The sequence below is a fragment of the Rana temporaria genome, chromosome 5 (assembly GCF_905171775.1).
Source record: "Rana temporaria chromosome 5, aRanTem1.1, whole genome shotgun sequence".
Lineage (NCBI taxonomy): Eukaryota > Metazoa > Chordata > Amphibia > Anura > Ranidae > Rana > Rana temporaria.
This window is the reverse complement of record NC_053493.1, coordinates 370,189,462-370,207,256: the sequence shown is the minus strand read 5'-3', so window position 1 is coordinate 370,207,256 and position 17,795 is coordinate 370,189,462. Positions and strand designations below refer to the sequence as shown.

Below are 17,795 nucleotides of genomic sequence, written 5' to 3'. Positions count from 1 at the left end.
CCTAATATTTCTGCCAAAACCTCCCCGACCTGTCGAGGCATAGACTCCACTAGACCCCTGAAGGTATGCTGTGGTATCTGGCATCAAGCTATCATCAGCAGATCCTTTAAGCCAGGGGTTTTCCAAATCTTCTAAACAAAGGGCCAGCATATTATCCTCCAGACATTAGGCAGGCTAGACTGTAGAAAGTGGGAGCAGAAATTTCCTTGCATTAGTGTGCATAAACTTTGCCACATTTGGCATAATGGGAAGGAATAGTGCCCCATCGTTGGAATCATTGGTGGGAGGAATAGTGCCCCACTACTGGTGTCAGTAGGCAGATGTCTCATATCAGTGGGAGGAATAGTGGCCCAAGGACCGGATAAAGGCAACAAAACGCACTCAGCCATCACCATCACAGGACATCATATGACGTCCTTTGTTCTAGGTGATCTAGGGAGCGCGTGCACCGCTGGTGGCCGCGATTGCGGCCGGGTACCCACGATTGCCGGTGACCACGGCAGTAAACACCCAGATCCATCTCCTGTCAGAGGTGAGGAGACCAATGCTGTGTTGCCAGTACAGAGAAACACAGATCGGTCTCCTCCCCTTGTGAGTCCCCCTCCCCCTACAGTTAGAACAGACTTTAGGGAACATATTAACCCCTTCAGACCCCCTAGCGTTAACCCCCTCCCTGCCAGTCACATTTACACAGTAATCAGTGCATATTTATAGCACTAATCGCTGTATAAATGTGACTGGTCCCAAAAATATGTCAAAAGTGTCCGCCGCAATGTCACGGTCACAATAAAAAAAATAAAAAAACGCAGATCGCCGCCATTACTAGTAAAAAAAATTATAAAATAAAAATCTATCACCTATTTTGTAGACGCTATAACTTTTGCGCAAACCAATCAATAAACGATTATTGCGATTTTACCAAAAATATGTAGAAGAATACGTATCGGTCTAAACTGAGGGGAAAAAAATTGATATTTATTAAATATAAAAGTAAAAAAATAGTGTTTTTTTTTAAAATTGTCGCTCTTCTTTTGTTTATAGCGCAAAAAATAAAAACAGCGCTGAAAACTAAAAATTGGTCTGGGCAGGAAGGGGGTGAAAATGCCCTGTATGGAAGGGGTTAAACCTATATCAGACCAGGCCGCCTTCGTCCATTGCTCTGTGGTTCAGTTCTGATGCTCACATGCCCACTGTCGGCTCTTATAGCCGTGACACCCCGACTGGTCTGTGGCATGCAGACACATACACAACAGACCACAATGCACCCTGCCAGTCACATTTAATCAATGCATTTTTATAGCACGGATCGCTGTATAAATATGAAGGGTCCCAAAATAGTGTCAAAAGTGTCCGATATGTCCGCCACAATATAGCAGTCATGATTAAAAAAAAATATATATATATATATATACACACACACATAAATTTTTTTTTTTACTAGTAATGGTGGCGATCTGATATATATATATATATATATATAGCAGATCGCCACCATTACTAGTAAAAAAAAAAAAATTTATAATAAAAATGCTATAAATCTATCCCCTATTTTTTTTTTTTAACAAAAATATGTAGAAGAATACTTATCGGCCTAAACTGAGGAAAACAAATGTTTAAAAAAATAAATAAAAAAATTGGATATTTATTATAGCAAAAAGTAAAAAAATAGTGGTTTTTTTTCAAAACTTGTCACTCTTCTTTTGTTTATAGCGCAATAATTAAAAACCGCAGAGGTGATCATTTGGGTACAGCGTTGCATGACCGCGCAATTGTCATTCAAAGTGTGACAGCGCTGAAAGCTAAAAAAAAAAAAAAAATGGCTTGGGCAGGAAGGGGGTGAAAGTGCCAAGTATTGAGGTGGCTAAAGTATAATATATATATATAGTATGGGGGTCAAGTAATTTTCTAGCAAAAAATACAGATTTTAACTTGTAAGCAACAAATGTCAAAAAAAGGTTAGGTCCTTAAAGCGGAGTTCCACCCAAAAATGGAACTCCCGCTTTAAGTGATGGTGACCCCCTGACATGCTACATTTGGCATGTAATTTTGTTTTGGGGGGGGGGGGGTGGATACCCTCTTTTTAGAGGGATCCAGGTCCCACTTCCTACCGGGGCTCCCCTTGAAGGAAGATCGCTTCTCCCCCTCCCTCTCGGCAATCATCTGGGACACTTCACAGGTCCCAGATGATTGCCCGGCCAGTCACAGTGACAATGCCAGCGCCACAGAGAGGAGGGGGAGAGGAGCGGGGCTTCGTTCTCCAGCATCACTGGACCGTGGGACAGGCGAGTGTCCGATTGTTAAAAGCTACACTTTTTGTAGCTGCTGACTTTTATATGGGTGGAACTCCGCTTTAAGTGGTTAAACTTGCCTTCATTTACAGACCGAAGTTCATCCCTTGAACGAAATGTAATGCTGCGTACAGACGGTCGTTTTTTGTGATGAAAAAAAAACGACGTTTTAAATCATGAAATAAAACGACGTTTTTGAAACATCATTTTCAAAAACGACATTACCTACACACCATTGTTTTTTCACAATGCTCTAGCAAAGCGAGGTTACGTTTCACCACTTTTTTCCATTGAAACTAGCTTCTGGGCATGCGCGGGTTTAAAAACTTTGTTTTAAACGTCGTTTTTTGGTACACACGGTCAATTTCTGTGAAACAAAAAACGACGTTTTGAAAAACGACACAAAAAATTCAAGCATGTTCGAATTTTTTTTTGTCGTTTTTCAGAAGACATAAAACGACGTTTTCCCCCACACACGATCATTTTAAATGACGTTTTCAAAAACGTCGTTTTTTTTCATCACAAAAAACGACTGTCTGTCCGCGGCATTACAATGTTTCACTGAGAAATGTTGTGATAAACTTGGCAGGCTGTTTTGACAGCTGTCAGCAGTGAGCAGAGAATGGCTCTGCACTAAATCGGGGAAATGTTGCATTAAGATCGAGGGGGGGGGGGGGGTTAAATCGTGATCTCGATTTGTTAACGATTAATCGTGCAGCTCTAGAACCAGCATTAACTTTTTTCAGCAATTTGAGCTCCAGTATTGGATCAGACTACACAGGCATGTTCAACAACATGTTCACTTTGCTAGCTAATCATAATAATACAGCTGATCGGTGTATAAAAAAGGTGAATGTAGCCTTAAGGATGGGCTGGCCTTTCTGAGTGGCAACCATGCCCCCTCTAGATGAAACATTGTCTACAGCGCAGCCCAGGATTGGTGGCTACTATGGAGCTCGCCAGAGAAGATAAAAAATATATCCATGGGTCCGAGGATCCCCATTCCAAGGAAAGAAGGCAGCTTACAGTCCATACAACATTCCACAGCTCTGCTTTAAAGATCCAGCAAAATTCCCTTTCTCACACGGCCTCAGTACACATTAGAGTTTTATTATGTAGACAATATGTAATTATTTTACAGAGATAATGGAAGGCTCAGCGTCTGAATAATAAGGAATATTACTACCTGTCAAAACAAAGTACAAGTTCTCTAATTACTGAAACAAAACATGGTTTACAGGGTGTGTCACTTCACCATCCTGGGTTGAATTTTTAAATTATATTATAATATATATATATATATATATATATATATATATATATATATATATATATATACACACACATACATACATACATACATACACACACACTATATATATATATATATATATATATATATATATATATATATATATAAAAATTTTTAATATGAGAGAGAGTACCTATTGTGAGAGATTACGCTTGAAATGATGATGAGATATATATATATATATATATATATATATATATATATATATATATATATATATATATATATATATATATATATATATATATAAAATCTAATGTTGTGTATTATTATTATTATTATTATTATTATTAATAAAAATAAAAAAAGGGAAAGGAGGTTAACCTTTAAGGACCTATACACACCTCCATGCTGGATGCTGGAGGAGAAAAAAAATAATAATATTTTCTATGGAGTTGGTTCACATCTCCACTCCAATTTGCCTGAAGCCAAACGCCAGAAGCTCCAAAAAAAAGTTCTGGAGCTTTTTTTTGTAGCTCAAATTGATTTGCAAGTTTTTTTTTTTAGCGCATTTCTAATCCCATAGAAATTAATGAAAATGTCTTTTTTGCTCAAATGCACTAAAATAGTAATGACCTATGAATAAATACACAAATAACTAAAAATCATGTACGCGCCCCCCCCAAAAAGAAAGAAATAACAAGACACATAAAATATTAGCCCCTAAAAGAAATGCTGATGGAAAAGTTAAAAAGCTGAAAAACCTAGCAACAACTAATGCACCGGATGATAATTTTCTCTATTGTCTAATAAAGAAATGGTTAAGGCTCAAAAACACTGTATAAAAAAAAAAAAAGAAAAAAAACACACACACACACACACACACACACCTGTAAATAAATTCAGCTCCTGCACTGTTCAAGTGGCATCTGACTCAACATATTAAAAAAAAAAAAAAAAAAAAAAAAAGATAGCGTAGCGATAGATATATATCTCTATCCATCTACCCACACACACACCTCATAGGGATACGCAGTATACATTTGTAATACATGTATATTTCCCTGTGTTGTATCCCTTTAAAGAGCCTGAAATTACAGACAAATACCTGTCATCCTGTCAGAATTGCACCAAGATTCCCAGTCCTGTTGTGGGCTGACAACACACAGCATTTTATGTGAACTGAGTGGTGTCAGCCCTGCCTGGTGTCTTTAACTAAACTACTCAACCACTACCACTTTCAGATCTCTACAACATAAAAGCTAATTATTCTGTAGTCCAAGATAAGAAGTGGGAAGGTACTTTGATATATCACAGGAAGTCTGCAGAGAACACGGGACAGCTCTGAATTTCTGTGTTGTTTTTTTTTGGATATTTCAAACTTTTTTAACAAATAAAAAACTGAAAAATTGGGCGTGCAAAATTATTCAGCCCCTTTACTTTCAGTGCAGAAAACTCTCTCCAGAAGTTCAGTGAGGATCTCTGAATGATCCAATGTTGACCTAAATGACTAATGATGATAAATAGAATCCACCTGTGTGTAATCAAGTCTCTGTATAAATGCACCTGCACTGTGATAGTCTCAGAGGTCCGTTTAAAAAGTGCAGAGAGCATCATGAAGAACAAGGAACACACCAGGCAGGTCCGAGATACTGTTGTGGAGAAGTTTAAAGCTGGATTTGGATACAAAAAGATTTCCCAAGCTTTAAACATCCCAAGGAGCACTGTGCAAGCGATAATATTGAAATGGAAGAAGTATCAGACCACTGCAAATCTACGAAGACCTGGCTGTCCCTCTAAACTTTCAGCTCATACAAGGAGAAGACTGATCAGAGATGCAGCCAAGAGGCCCATGATCACTCTGGATGAACTGCAGAGACCTACAGCTGAGGTGGGAGACTCTGTCCATAGGACAACAATCAGTCCCTGTATACTGCACAAATCTGGCCTTTATGGAAGAGTGGCAAGAAGAAAGACATTACTTAAAGATATCCATAAAAAGTGTCGTTTAAAGTTTGCCACAAGCCACCTTGGAGACACACCAAACATGTGGAAGGAGGTGCTCTGGTCAGATGAAACCAAAATCAAAATGTTATGTTTGGCGTAAAAGCAACACAGCTCATCACCCTGAACACACCATCCCCACTGTGAAACATGGTGGTGGCAGCATCATGGTTTGGGCCTGCTTTTCTTCAGCAGGGACAGGGAAGATGGTTACAATTGATGGGAAGATGGATGGAGCCAAATACAGGACAATTCTGGAAGAAAACTCGATGGAGTCTGCAAAAGACCCGAGACTGGGACGGAGATTTGTCTTCCAACAAGACAATGATCCAAAACATAAAGCAAAATCTACAATGGAATGGTTCACAAATAAACATATCCAGGTGTTAGAATGGCCAAGTCAAAGTCCAGACCTGAATCCAATCGAGAATCTGTGGAAAGAACTGAAAACTGCTGTTCCCAAATGCTCACCATCCAACCTCATTGAGCTTGAGCGGTTTTGCAAGGAGGAATGGGCAAAAACTGATAAAGACATGCCCCAAGCGACTTACAGCTGTAATCACAGCAAAAGGTGGCGCAACAAAGTATTAACTTAAAGGGGTTTTCCACCCATTTTTTAAGTTTATTAAAAGTCAGCAGCTACAAAAAGTGTAGCTGCTGGCTTTTAATAAACTGACACTTACCTGCTCCAGCGTTCCAGCGACGCGCCGGCCGGGGCTCCGCTCCTCTCCCCCTCCCCGGCCGGCGTCTTCATTGTCACTGTGGGCACCCGGCCGTGACAGCTTTCGGCTTCACGGCCGGGCACCCACTGCGCATTCGCGAGCGGCACTGCGCATGCGCGCGCGGCCCGGCGCTGTTTGATTGGACAGGCGATCACCTAGGACCTGTCACGTGTCCTAGGCGATCGCCTACAGGAAGGGGCTGCCAAAAGGCGATATGACGTATCGCCTTAGCAGCCCCTCAGCGGAAGGAGGAAGTGGGACAGGAAGTCCCCTTCTCCTGAAGCCCCCACTCCCCCCCAAAAAAATTACATGCCAAATGTGGCATGTAAGGGGGCGAGGAGTGGGTTAAGAGGAAGTTCCATTTTTAGGTGGAACTCCTCTTTAACCACTTAAGCCCCGGACCATATTGCTGCCTAAAGACCCAAGGGGTTTTTACAGTTCGGGACGGTGTCACTTTAACAGACAATTGCGCGGTCGTGCGACGTGGCTCCCAAACAAAATTGGTGTCCTTTTTCCCCCACAAGTCGAGCTTTCTTTTGGTGGTATTTGATCACCTCTGCGGTTTTTATTTTTTGCACTATAAACAAAAATAGAGCGACAATTTTGAAAAAAATTCAATATTTTTTACTTTTTGCTATAATAAATATCCCCCAAAAACATATATAAAAACATTTTTTTCCTCAGTTTAGGCCGATACGTATTCTTCTACCTATTTTTGGTAAAAAAAAAAAAAAAAAAAAAAAAAAAATCGCAATAATCGTTTATCGGTTGGTTTGCGCAAAATTTATAGCGTTTACAAAATAGGGGATAGTTTTTTTGCATTTTTATTTTTTTTTACTACTAATGGCGGCGATCAGCGGTTTTTTTTCGTGACTGCGACATTATGGAGGACACTTCGGACAATTTTGACACATTTTTAGGACCATTGTCATTTTCACAGCAAAAAATGCATTTAAATTGCATTGTTTATTGTGAAAATGACAATTGCAGTTTGGGAGTTAAACACAGGGGGCGCTGTAACATTTAGGGATCACTGTGTATGTGTTTACTAGTGTAGGGGGGGTGTGGCTGTAGGAATGACATCATCGATCGGATCTCCCCTATAAAGGGGATCACCCGATTGATGCGCTGCCACAGTGAAGCACGGGGAAGCCGTGTTTACACACGACTCTCCCCGTTCTTCAGCTCCGGGGAGCGATCACGACGGAGCGGCTAAAAACAAATAGCCGCGCTGCCGTCCCGGATCGCTCCCCGAGGGAACCTGACCGCCGCATGTACCGGGGGGGGGGGGGTCCCGATCGGACCCCCCACTCACGTCTAGCAGAGGACGTGCAGGTACGTGCTTGTGCCTGTCCGTGCCATTCTGCCGACGTAAATGTACATGAGGAGGTCGGGAAGTGGTTAAGGGGGCTGAATAATTTTGCACGCCCAATTTTTCTTTTTCTTTTTTTAAAGTTTGAAATATCCAATAAATTTCGTTCCACTTCATGATTGTGTCCCACTTGTTGTTGATTCTTCAAAAAAAATGACAGTTTTATATCTTTATGTTTGAAGCCTGAAATGTGGCAAAAGGTCGCAAAGTTCAAGGGGGCCGAATACTTTCGCAAGGCACTGTACTTTTTTTGACCATCAAGCAACACTACAGTATGCTCAGGTGTGACCGGACACCACGCGATTGGTACGGGGAGCGTTTCGGAGTATGAATGGGGTCCTAGTACACTGCAATTCTCTGCTCTACAAACTCTACTAGAAATTGGCCAACAAATAAAATGTAGAATGAAATTAAAGCAGCATTTCCACCTGGTGATGTGTCCAGTAACTGGAGGAATGAGCACAGGAGGCTCAGCAGACAGCATCACTGTCAGTCTGAGGGGAGGGCAGCATTAAATGTACTAGCAGATTTAGACACACTAACAAACTGAAGCCAAACCCCAGCTCATACTTTATAGTCAGATACAGCAAATGGTTTTACATGAATAAATAAAAGCTGATCATTGTGAGCCCCCCTGTCAGTGGTACATGGCTGGTCTCATCCCTCTAATTGCTACATCTGCAAGAGAGCTTCTTCTGATGAAAAAATAACAGTATTTATTTGTTGAAAATAAAGGGAATAAGAACCTAAAAAAGAAAACGAATGCGGCCATCCTATGTAAGAAGCGGCGATATAATAAATAGTTAGATACAATGTGACAGACAATGGAGAGATCCGGGTCCTGATCACTGAGCCCCCCGCCCCCCTCTCTCTGCACCTGCCGGAGGACGGATCGGACCCTCCATTCCATCCCGCTCTCCTCTCCATGCTTTGTCCCAGCAATGGAGTCTCCTCCTATACCCGCCTGTCACCGCCGCCGCCTCCTCCCCCGGAGTCCGGAACGGGTCTTACCTGTGCACGCCCGGCTCTGACCGATCCAATCCTAGAGACCCCCGGTATAAATCCCGTGACAGGTGATCCCCGATCTATCCTTCCTGCGCCCGGCCGCACCGATCTCCGCCAGCGGACCTGACCTGCGATCACCCTGGGAACTTCTCCAAGTTGGATTGTAAAGCCGCCTCCGATTGGTTGCCCTGGCCCCCCTTCTCCCTGGGCCGCCGTGCTTTCACTGCTGATTGGCTCATGATTTACAACTCGGTTTATGGGAGGAAAACAATCTATTATATTGATGTATTGATCCCTGACTGACTGGCAACACTGTCACCTTCCACTCTCCTATCCACTCTCCTCTCCACCAATCTCATCTCCACCAATGCCCGCTTCACTCCCCTCTCTACTCATGTCCTCTCCACCAATCTCCTCTCCACTCATGTCCTCTCCACTCTCCTCTCCACCAATGTCCTCTCCTCTCCACTCATGTCTTCTCCACTCTCCTCTCCACCAATGTCCTCTCCACTCTCTTCTACACCAATGCCCTCTTCACTCTCTTCTCCACCAATGCCCTATTCACTCTCCTCTCCACTGATGTCCTCTCCACTCTCTTCTCCACTCATGTCCTCTCCACTCATGTCTTCTCCACTCTCCTCTCCACCAATGTCCTCTCCACTCTCTTCTACACCAATGCCCTCTTCACTCTCTTCTCCACCAATGCCCTATTCACTCTCCTCTCCACTGATGTCCTCTCCACTCTCTTCTCCACTCATGTCCTCTCCACTCATGTCTTCTCCACTCTCCTCTCCACCAATGTCCTCTCCACTCTCTTCTACACCAATGCCCTCTTCACTCTCTTCTCCACCAATGCCCTATTCACTCTCCTCTCCACTGATGTCCTATCATCTCCACTCATGTCCTCTCCACTCTCCTCTCCACCAATGTCCTCTCATCTCCACTCATGTCCTCTCCACTCTCTTCTACACCAATGTCCTGTCCTCTCCACTCCACCAATGTCCTCTCCGCTCTCCTCTCCACCAATCTCCTCTCCACCAATGCCCTTTTCACTCCCCTCTCCACTCATGTCCTCTCCACTCATGTCCTCTTCACTCATGTCCTCTCCTCTCCACTGATGTCCTCTCCTCTCCTCTCCACTCTCTTCTCCACCAATGTCCTCTCATGTCCTCTCCTCTCCACTCTCCTATCCACCAATGTCCTCTCCACTCTCTTCTACACCAATGTCCCATCCTCTCCACTCCACCAATGCCCTCTTCACTCATATCCTCTTCACTCTCTTCTCCACCAATGTCTTTTCCACTCTCTTCTCCACCAATGTCCTCTCCACTCTCCACTCTCCTCTCCACCAATGTCCTCTCCTCTCCACCAATGTCCTCTCCACTCTCCTCTCCACTCATGTCCTCTTCACTCTTGTCCTCTCCTCTCCACCAATCTCCTCTCCACAGGTGTGCACAACATATTGCATTAGGCTGTGCACCCAAATGTAATAAAACACAGAAGGTGTCAGTAGAGCAGTGAACTTGTCAGTAGGACAGAACCGTGTCAGTCGTTTTTTATTATTTTCTATTTTTACAATTTGTTTTGGGAGCCCCATTGGGTGGCCTTGGTGAAATCTCAGCACAGGCAGAATCTGGCACTAAAGAGCAGAAAAAACACATAGTAAGTCAATTACGTCACTACGTTCGTGTTTGTTGACTGAAAAGTCCTGCCGTGTGTATGCATGCCAAGTTCACGGCCAACGCCCTTCAGACAAAAATCCACGGAAAAGTCCGATGGAAGTGCGATCGTGTGTACGAGGCTTTACACTGCAGTGTGAACACCTCCATCTGCTCCCTAGTTTAGGAATTGTGAGTGGCGCTGATAGTCAGGAAGCAGAAAAAACATGACCCTTAATATCCATATCATAAATATATATATAAAATGTTTGAAATCCAGTAGTTGTTGGGGGAGGTGTACATGGACAGGAAAAAGAGCTTTCCTTTGCGATCAGTTTGGGATGAAATAGAAATGCGATATATAACCAAAGTAACAATGAACACGAATATACAAAACACAGACCTGACTGAATTTTGCTTCGAAGGGCGTTGTCCGTGAACTTGGCATACATACACACGGCAGGACTTTTTCAGCCAACAAACACGAACGCAGAGACGTAATAGACGTACTATGTGGTTTTTCTGCTCTTTACTGCCACCCTTTGGGCAACTTCTGCTATTGTTGTCTGATCTTTAGCATTGGTTCTGAGCATGCGTATTTGTACTTTGAACTTTAGTCCGATGGACTTGTGTACACACGATCGGATTAGCCGACGTAGGACAAGTTTGTCTGTTCTCACAGCCAGGGGTGGACTGACAACTCATGGGGTCCCCGGGCAATAGAAGATTATGGGGCCCACGGGCTTACAGATGGCCATCACGCCAGGAGGCAGTGCAGAGGCAGGGCAGCTAAAATCTCAGGATTTTCACATCAAAAGCATGTCGGTTTTGGACATATCAGGGAAAGATGTAAAAAAATACAGATTTTTACATACTGTCCCTGGTTTTATTGAGCCTGGCAACCCTGATGGGGCCCCCTAGTGGCATGGGGCCCTCGGGCAGTGCCCGAGAGCCCCAATGGTCAGTCCGCCTCTGCTCACAGTGAACATTTGTGCGATGAAAAAGTGAAAACGTTTGTCTGATGGAGCGTACATACGGTCGGATTGTCCGATCAAACAGGTCTGTCGGACATTTGTTGTCAAAAACTCTGATCGTGTGTATGGGCCTTATGACTCAAAAACAAATCACAGACAATGTTGGGCGCTAGTCCTTTGGTGCGATTTGGACCCACCGAATATGCAAAGTCGCACTGAAAATTGTGTCAAAATCACATGGCAGCATTGTGATCTGAGCAGGGCCGGCCTTATGTGTTCAGGCGCCCTGTGCAAGCTAATCCTGTCGCACCCCCCCATCTTCACCCCCTCGCCCCCTGGTCACCTAAACATACACAAAGAGGAAAAAAATATTTGTAACAAATCATTTGTTTTAATTTAACTTTACATTACACAGCACCCTGCATCACTGGACCCCTTTACATTACACAGCACCCTGCAGCTCTGGACCCCTTTACATTACACAGCACCCTGCAGCTCTGGACCCCTTTACATTACACAGCACCCTGCATCACTGGACCCCTTTACATTACACAGCACCCTGCAGCTCTGGACCCCTTTACATTACACAGCACCCTGCAGCTCTGGACCCCTTTACATTACACAGCACCCTGCATCACTGGACCCCTTTACATTACACAGCACCCTGCAGCTCTGGACTCCTTTACATTACACAGCACCCTGCAGCTCTGGACCCCTTTACATTACACAGCACCCTGCAGCTCTGGACCCCTTTACATTACACAGCACCCTGCATCACTGGACCCCTTTACATTACACAGCACCCTGCAGCTCTGGACCCCTTTACATTACACAGCACCCTGCAGCTCTGGACCCCTTTACATTACACAGCACCCTGCATCACTGGACCCCTTTACATTACACAGCACCCTGCAGCTCTGGACCCCTTTACATTACACAGCACCCTGCAGCTCTGGACCCCTTTACATTACACAGCACCCTGCATCACTGGCCCCCTTTACTTTACACAGCACCCTGCATCACTGGACCCCTTTACATTACACAGCACCCTGCAGCTCTGGACCCCTTTACATTACACAGCACCCTGCATCACTGGCCCCCTTTACTTTACACAGCACCCTGCATCACTGGACCCCTTTACATTACACAGCACCCTGCAGCTCTGGACCCCTTTACATTACACAGCACCCTGCATCACTGGCCCCCTTTACATTACACAGCACCCTGCATCACTGGCCCCCTTTACATTACACAGCACCCTGCATCACTGGACCCCTTTACATTACACATCACCCTGCATCACTGGACCCCTTTACATTACACAGCACCCTGCATCACTGGCCCCCTTTACATTACACAGCACCCTGCATCACTGGCCCCCTTTACATTACACAGCACCCTGCATCACTGGCCCCCTTTACATTACACAGCACCCTGCATCACTGGACCCCTTTACATTACACAGCACCCTGCATCACTGGACCCCTTTACATTACACAGCACCCTGCATCACTGGACCCCTTTACATTACACAGCACCCTGCATCACTGGACCCCTTTACATTACACAGCACCCTGCATCACTGGACCCCTTTACATTACACAGCACCCTGCAGCTCTGGACCCCTTTACATTACACAGCACCCTGCATCACTGGCCCCCTTTACATTACACAGCACCCTGCATCACTGGACCCCTTTACATTACACAGCACCCTGCATCACTGGACCCCTTTACATTACACAGCACCCTGCATCACTGGACCCCTTTACATTACACAGCACCCTGCACCTCTGGACCCCTTTACATTACACAGCACCCTGCACCTCTGGACCCCTTTACATTACACAGCACCCTGCATCACTGGACCCCTTTACATTACACAGCACCCTGCACCTCTGGACCCCTTTACATTACACAGCACCCTGCACCTCTGGACCCCCTGCATGTTACACAGACCCCCCTTCAGTGCAGACCCCCCTTCAGTGTATCCACCCCTTCAATTCAGACCCTCACATTCAGAGTAGCCCCCCCCCTGCCGGTCTGACACCCCCCCAGTGTGTGGTACACCCCCACCCCCCCAGTACGTCTCTGGATGGCCGCACGGCGCCCCTGTTGCCAATGGCGCCCTGTGCGGCTGCACAGCTCGCACACCCCCAAAGGCCGGCCCTGGATCTGAGCCATATACAGGTCTTAAGGCCCGTATACACGGTCGGACGGTATGTACGCTCCATCGGACCAACTTTTTTGGGTTTCATCGGACAAAAAGTTCGGTCTGCAAACGGACAAACTTTTCAGCAACAAAAGTCCGATGGTGCAAAGTCCGACCGTGTGTACAGCAAGCCATCGGACTTTTGTACAAAGTGCAAATACGCATGCTCAGAACCAATGTTAAAATCAACCAACAATAGCAGAAGTTAACCAAAGGGTGGCGGAAAAGAGCAGAAAAAACACGTGATGTTGGGAAAGTTTTAGAAAAGTTTGCAGAAAAGTCCTAGCGTGTGTACGCTATGGGTGTGACCGGACAACTCACTTCGGACAAAAATCCAAGGGAAAGTTTTTGGATGTCCGACCGTGTGTACGAGGCTTTAGAATGTAACAAAACCTGTAATATAAAATGTATTATAATGTTTAGAACTTGGATACTCTATCAGCATATTTGGCATAAAAAAGACTTCAAATAAATCCATGGAAATAGACATTTTCATCCAGTTTCTTGTTGTTCGCCAATGTCTGTTCAGAGATAAATCAAGAAAAGTCGGTCCGACCAATCCTATAATTGTTGGAGACGTCTGTGGGTGTCTCTGTGTATGTCATAGCTGATCTCTGATGTCTGTGGGCACCAGAAGACGATACGAATGATAAAGCTGGCCAAGAGATAGGATCTTGAGAAGAGACTAATGAGACTATCCCCCTGGTAATGTGACATTAGGTGACTTCTCTAGCAGACACACCTTGGCCTAGAAATGCCCCCACCACCTTTACAAATGAAAAGGACCGCGCCGTCATGTTTGCACTTCGGCTCTGTGATTGCATCTGCAGCTTTCTGAGGAGCCGCCATAAGAGGGTTCATGGGAACCAGTTCCCTGCACAGATCACGTCGGCCTGATAAGACTGGTCATAGACGGGACAATTTGGGGAAGGTCCTCATTCAGATTCAACTAATCTCCTTTAATAGATCTGTGTGTGTAGAGGTGCATTGTTTTTAGTGTAGGTTGGCGTATTCTTATGATTTAAAGTGTGCTTACTGTATATACCGTATTTATCTTCGTATAGCGCGCCCCCCGGTGTATAGCACGCACCCCCAACCTGGAAGGGAAATTTCCTGAAAAAAAGAAAATACTTACAGTTTGAATGCCCCTCGTCGGTGTCTTGCCCGGCGTCCATCGACGGCCTTGTCCGGTCCGGCGTCCATCTGCGGCCTCGGTGGTGTCCTCCCCGCTTCTCCCACGCTGTTTATGAGCCGATCCCCGCTTCCCGCTCTGTGTTTGAACGCTGCCGCCGACATATACCGAGCGCAGTACACTCAGGCACGCTCGGCTCCTCTCGCATAAAGGCTAGGAGGCGGCACAGGGCGTGACCGCGAGGGGAGCTGAGCCTGGCCAAGTGTACCCGAGTGTACTGCGCTCGGTATATGTCGGCAGCGGCGTTCAAACACAGCGCGGGAAGCAGGGATCGGCGTATATCGCACACCCACGATTCCCCCCTTATTTTAAGGGGGAAAAAGTGCGTGGTATACGCCGATAAATACGGTACTTTACTACTGTTTATAAGAAAAACAGAAATGGAAGGTGCGTACACCTAGTGCATTACCAGACATAATTTAACCACTTTACTACCGCCCGCCGATAGTGCTCCTGTTCTGGGAGGACGTCATATGACGTCCTCGCCTTGCAGAGCCGCTTGGGGACTCGCGCGCCGCGTTACTGGGAACCCGATACGCATGCCCCGGCGGCCGCGATGGCCCAGTAACTGAGCAGAACCGTGGATCTCTGCGTGTAAACACAGAGATCTACGTCCTGTCGAGGAGAGGAGACCGATGGTGTGTCCCTTGTACATAGAGACACAGATCGGTCACCTCCCCCCACCGTAAGAATCACTCACTAGGGTACACATTTAACCCCTTGATCGCCCCTAGTGTTAACCCCTTCCCTGCCAGTCACATTCACACAGTTATCAGTGCATATTTTTTAGCACTGTTCGCTGTATAAATGTGACTGGTCCAAAATAGTGTCAAAGGTGTGTCCGCCGCAATATCGCAGTCACGATAAAAATCACTGATCGCCACCATTACTAGAAAAAAAATAAAAATGCTAGAAATCTATCCCCTATTAGTAGCCGCCATAACTTTTGCGCAAACCAATCAATATACGCTTATTGCATTTTTTTTTTAACCAAAAATATGTAGAAGAATACGTATCGGCCAAAACCGAGGAATTTTATATATATATATATATATATATATATATATATATATATATATATATATATATATATATATATATATATTTTTTTTTGGGGGATATTTATTATTGCAAAAAGTAAAAAATATTGCTTTTTTTTTTAAATTGTCTCTCTTCTTTTGTTTATAGCGAATATAGCGAAAAAAATTAAAAACGCAGAGGTGATCAAATACCATCAATAGAAAGCTCTATTTGTGGAGAAAAAATTATTAAAATTTCATTTGGGTAAAGTGTAGCATGACTGCGCAATTGTCATTCAAATTGTGACAGTGCTGAAAGCTGAAAAATGGCTTGGGCAGGAAGGGGGTGAACGTGCCCGGTATTGAGGGGGTTAATAATAAAAAAAAAATTGTATAAAAGTGGGTACTCACAAAAAGGCAACTGACAAAAGGCCATAAACACAGTGCATGGACATGCACAGAACATGGGGTACATCTAACCTGTTTTGGGGGCGCACCCCCTTCCTCAGAGCTAGACTGTTCCCCAGTGTTCTGTGCATATCCATGCACTGTGTTTATGGCCTTTTGTCAGTTGCATTTTGTGAGTACCCACTTTTATACAATTTTTTTAAATTATTAAATTATCTATGGCAATGCACTAGGTGTGCACGCCTTCCATTTCTGTTTTTCTTGTAGTTCCTTTCGGATTACCCCATCTGAGGAAGGCAGCATCCACCTAGCTTTGGGATACCATATATTCCTTTTACACTACTATTTTATCCGATATCTGTTACGTCACACCTTGGAATACCTATTAGCGCTGGAAGTGACTGTGTTTTTTGTATTACTACTGTGTGGATAATTTGGAGTGGATAATTTGGAGTGGATAGGTCTATCAGCCATTGACCAAGGCTTGGTAATACCGGTTGCTGACGCATGAAAAAAGAATATTATTTGGGTTTTGATGCACTGCTATTGACTTCAATGGGTCTCCCAATGTACTAAAACACAGAAAAAATGGACTGCTCATACATTGGGGTCTCTGTAGCTACCAGACGAATTTCAATCAGTGTGGACTCCCTGGCTCCATAGAAGTTGATTGTTTAACCAACTTCTGTTGAAGTGACACGTTGGAAAAAGTTTCGTTACTCAGCAGCAGCTAGTTAGGTGGGTTTCGCTGTCTGAATACATTGTCCCGGTGTCCTGTCGAGAAATGCCCCCTGTCGAATAATGCCCGCCCGGTACTGCACATGCGCAGCTCTTGCACAGTACAGATTCCGAACATCGGAATTTACGATCAGGTAGGTATATGAGGGGGATTTGGAGGAGCTGCACACAGAAGCAAAACCCTGCCTTTAGATCCGCTTTCAGCTTTAAAGGCAGGGGATGAACATGACTACTAGGCAACTAGCGCTTGCAGATGGAGATCAAAGGGCTCTTTACACTGGTGCGACAGGCAATTTCCAAATCGCACCCAAAGTCCATTCTAATGTCTTTCCATGGCACAGTCTTAATAGGTGGGATTTGAAGTAGCGCCGCGATTTGAAAAATAGTTCCTGCGCCATTTTTTGGAGATTTCATTGACATCTGTGCATGAAATCGCAGAGATGTCGGCAAGCCGCAGATGAAAGCACATTGTCCTGCAGCTTTGAAATCACTTTGAAGTAGCGCGCTATCATAGCATGAATGGAGGCTAAAAGATTTCAGAGCGCAAAAGAGCTATACATTTTCCTAAAACGCTACAAGCCACATAAACTGTTATAAATGTGTTCTTGTTGCTTGTTAAGACCATAATGAATATTTGCTGACTTTATGAGTTTCAATGAACCCTTCCAAAAATCAGCAACTTATGACCAAACTAGATGGAAGGCTAGCTGTTGGGCCAGGTTTACACTGCTGTGCTGTGACCTGGCCAGGTGTACCTGCAGTTTTGGTGTGGCTAACCTGCTGCTTTCCCTAAAGGCCCATACACACAATCGGATATTCCGACAACAATTGTGTTTTGTCGGGTAATCCAACCGTCTGTACGCTCCATCGGACAATTGTTGTCGGATTTTCCAACAACCAATGTTGCATAGCCATGCTCTCAAATTGTTGACAACAAATGTGTTCCACTGGT

General features: G+C 44.6%; 1 protein-coding gene across 1 annotated transcript in view; it reads right to left on the bottom strand.

The window, feature by feature from the left end:
- FZD6 (frizzled class receptor 6) overlaps positions 1 to 8,830 on the bottom strand; it is an 85,863-nt gene extending 77,033 nt beyond the window's left edge. Inside the window, exon 1 of the mRNA XM_040354819.1 lies at positions 8,650 to 8,830. The gene's annotated coding sequence lies outside the window, so the exon portion shown is untranslated. The remainder of the gene's footprint in view (positions 1 to 8,649) is intronic.
- Between the last annotated feature and the right edge of the window lie 8,965 nt (positions 8,831 to 17,795).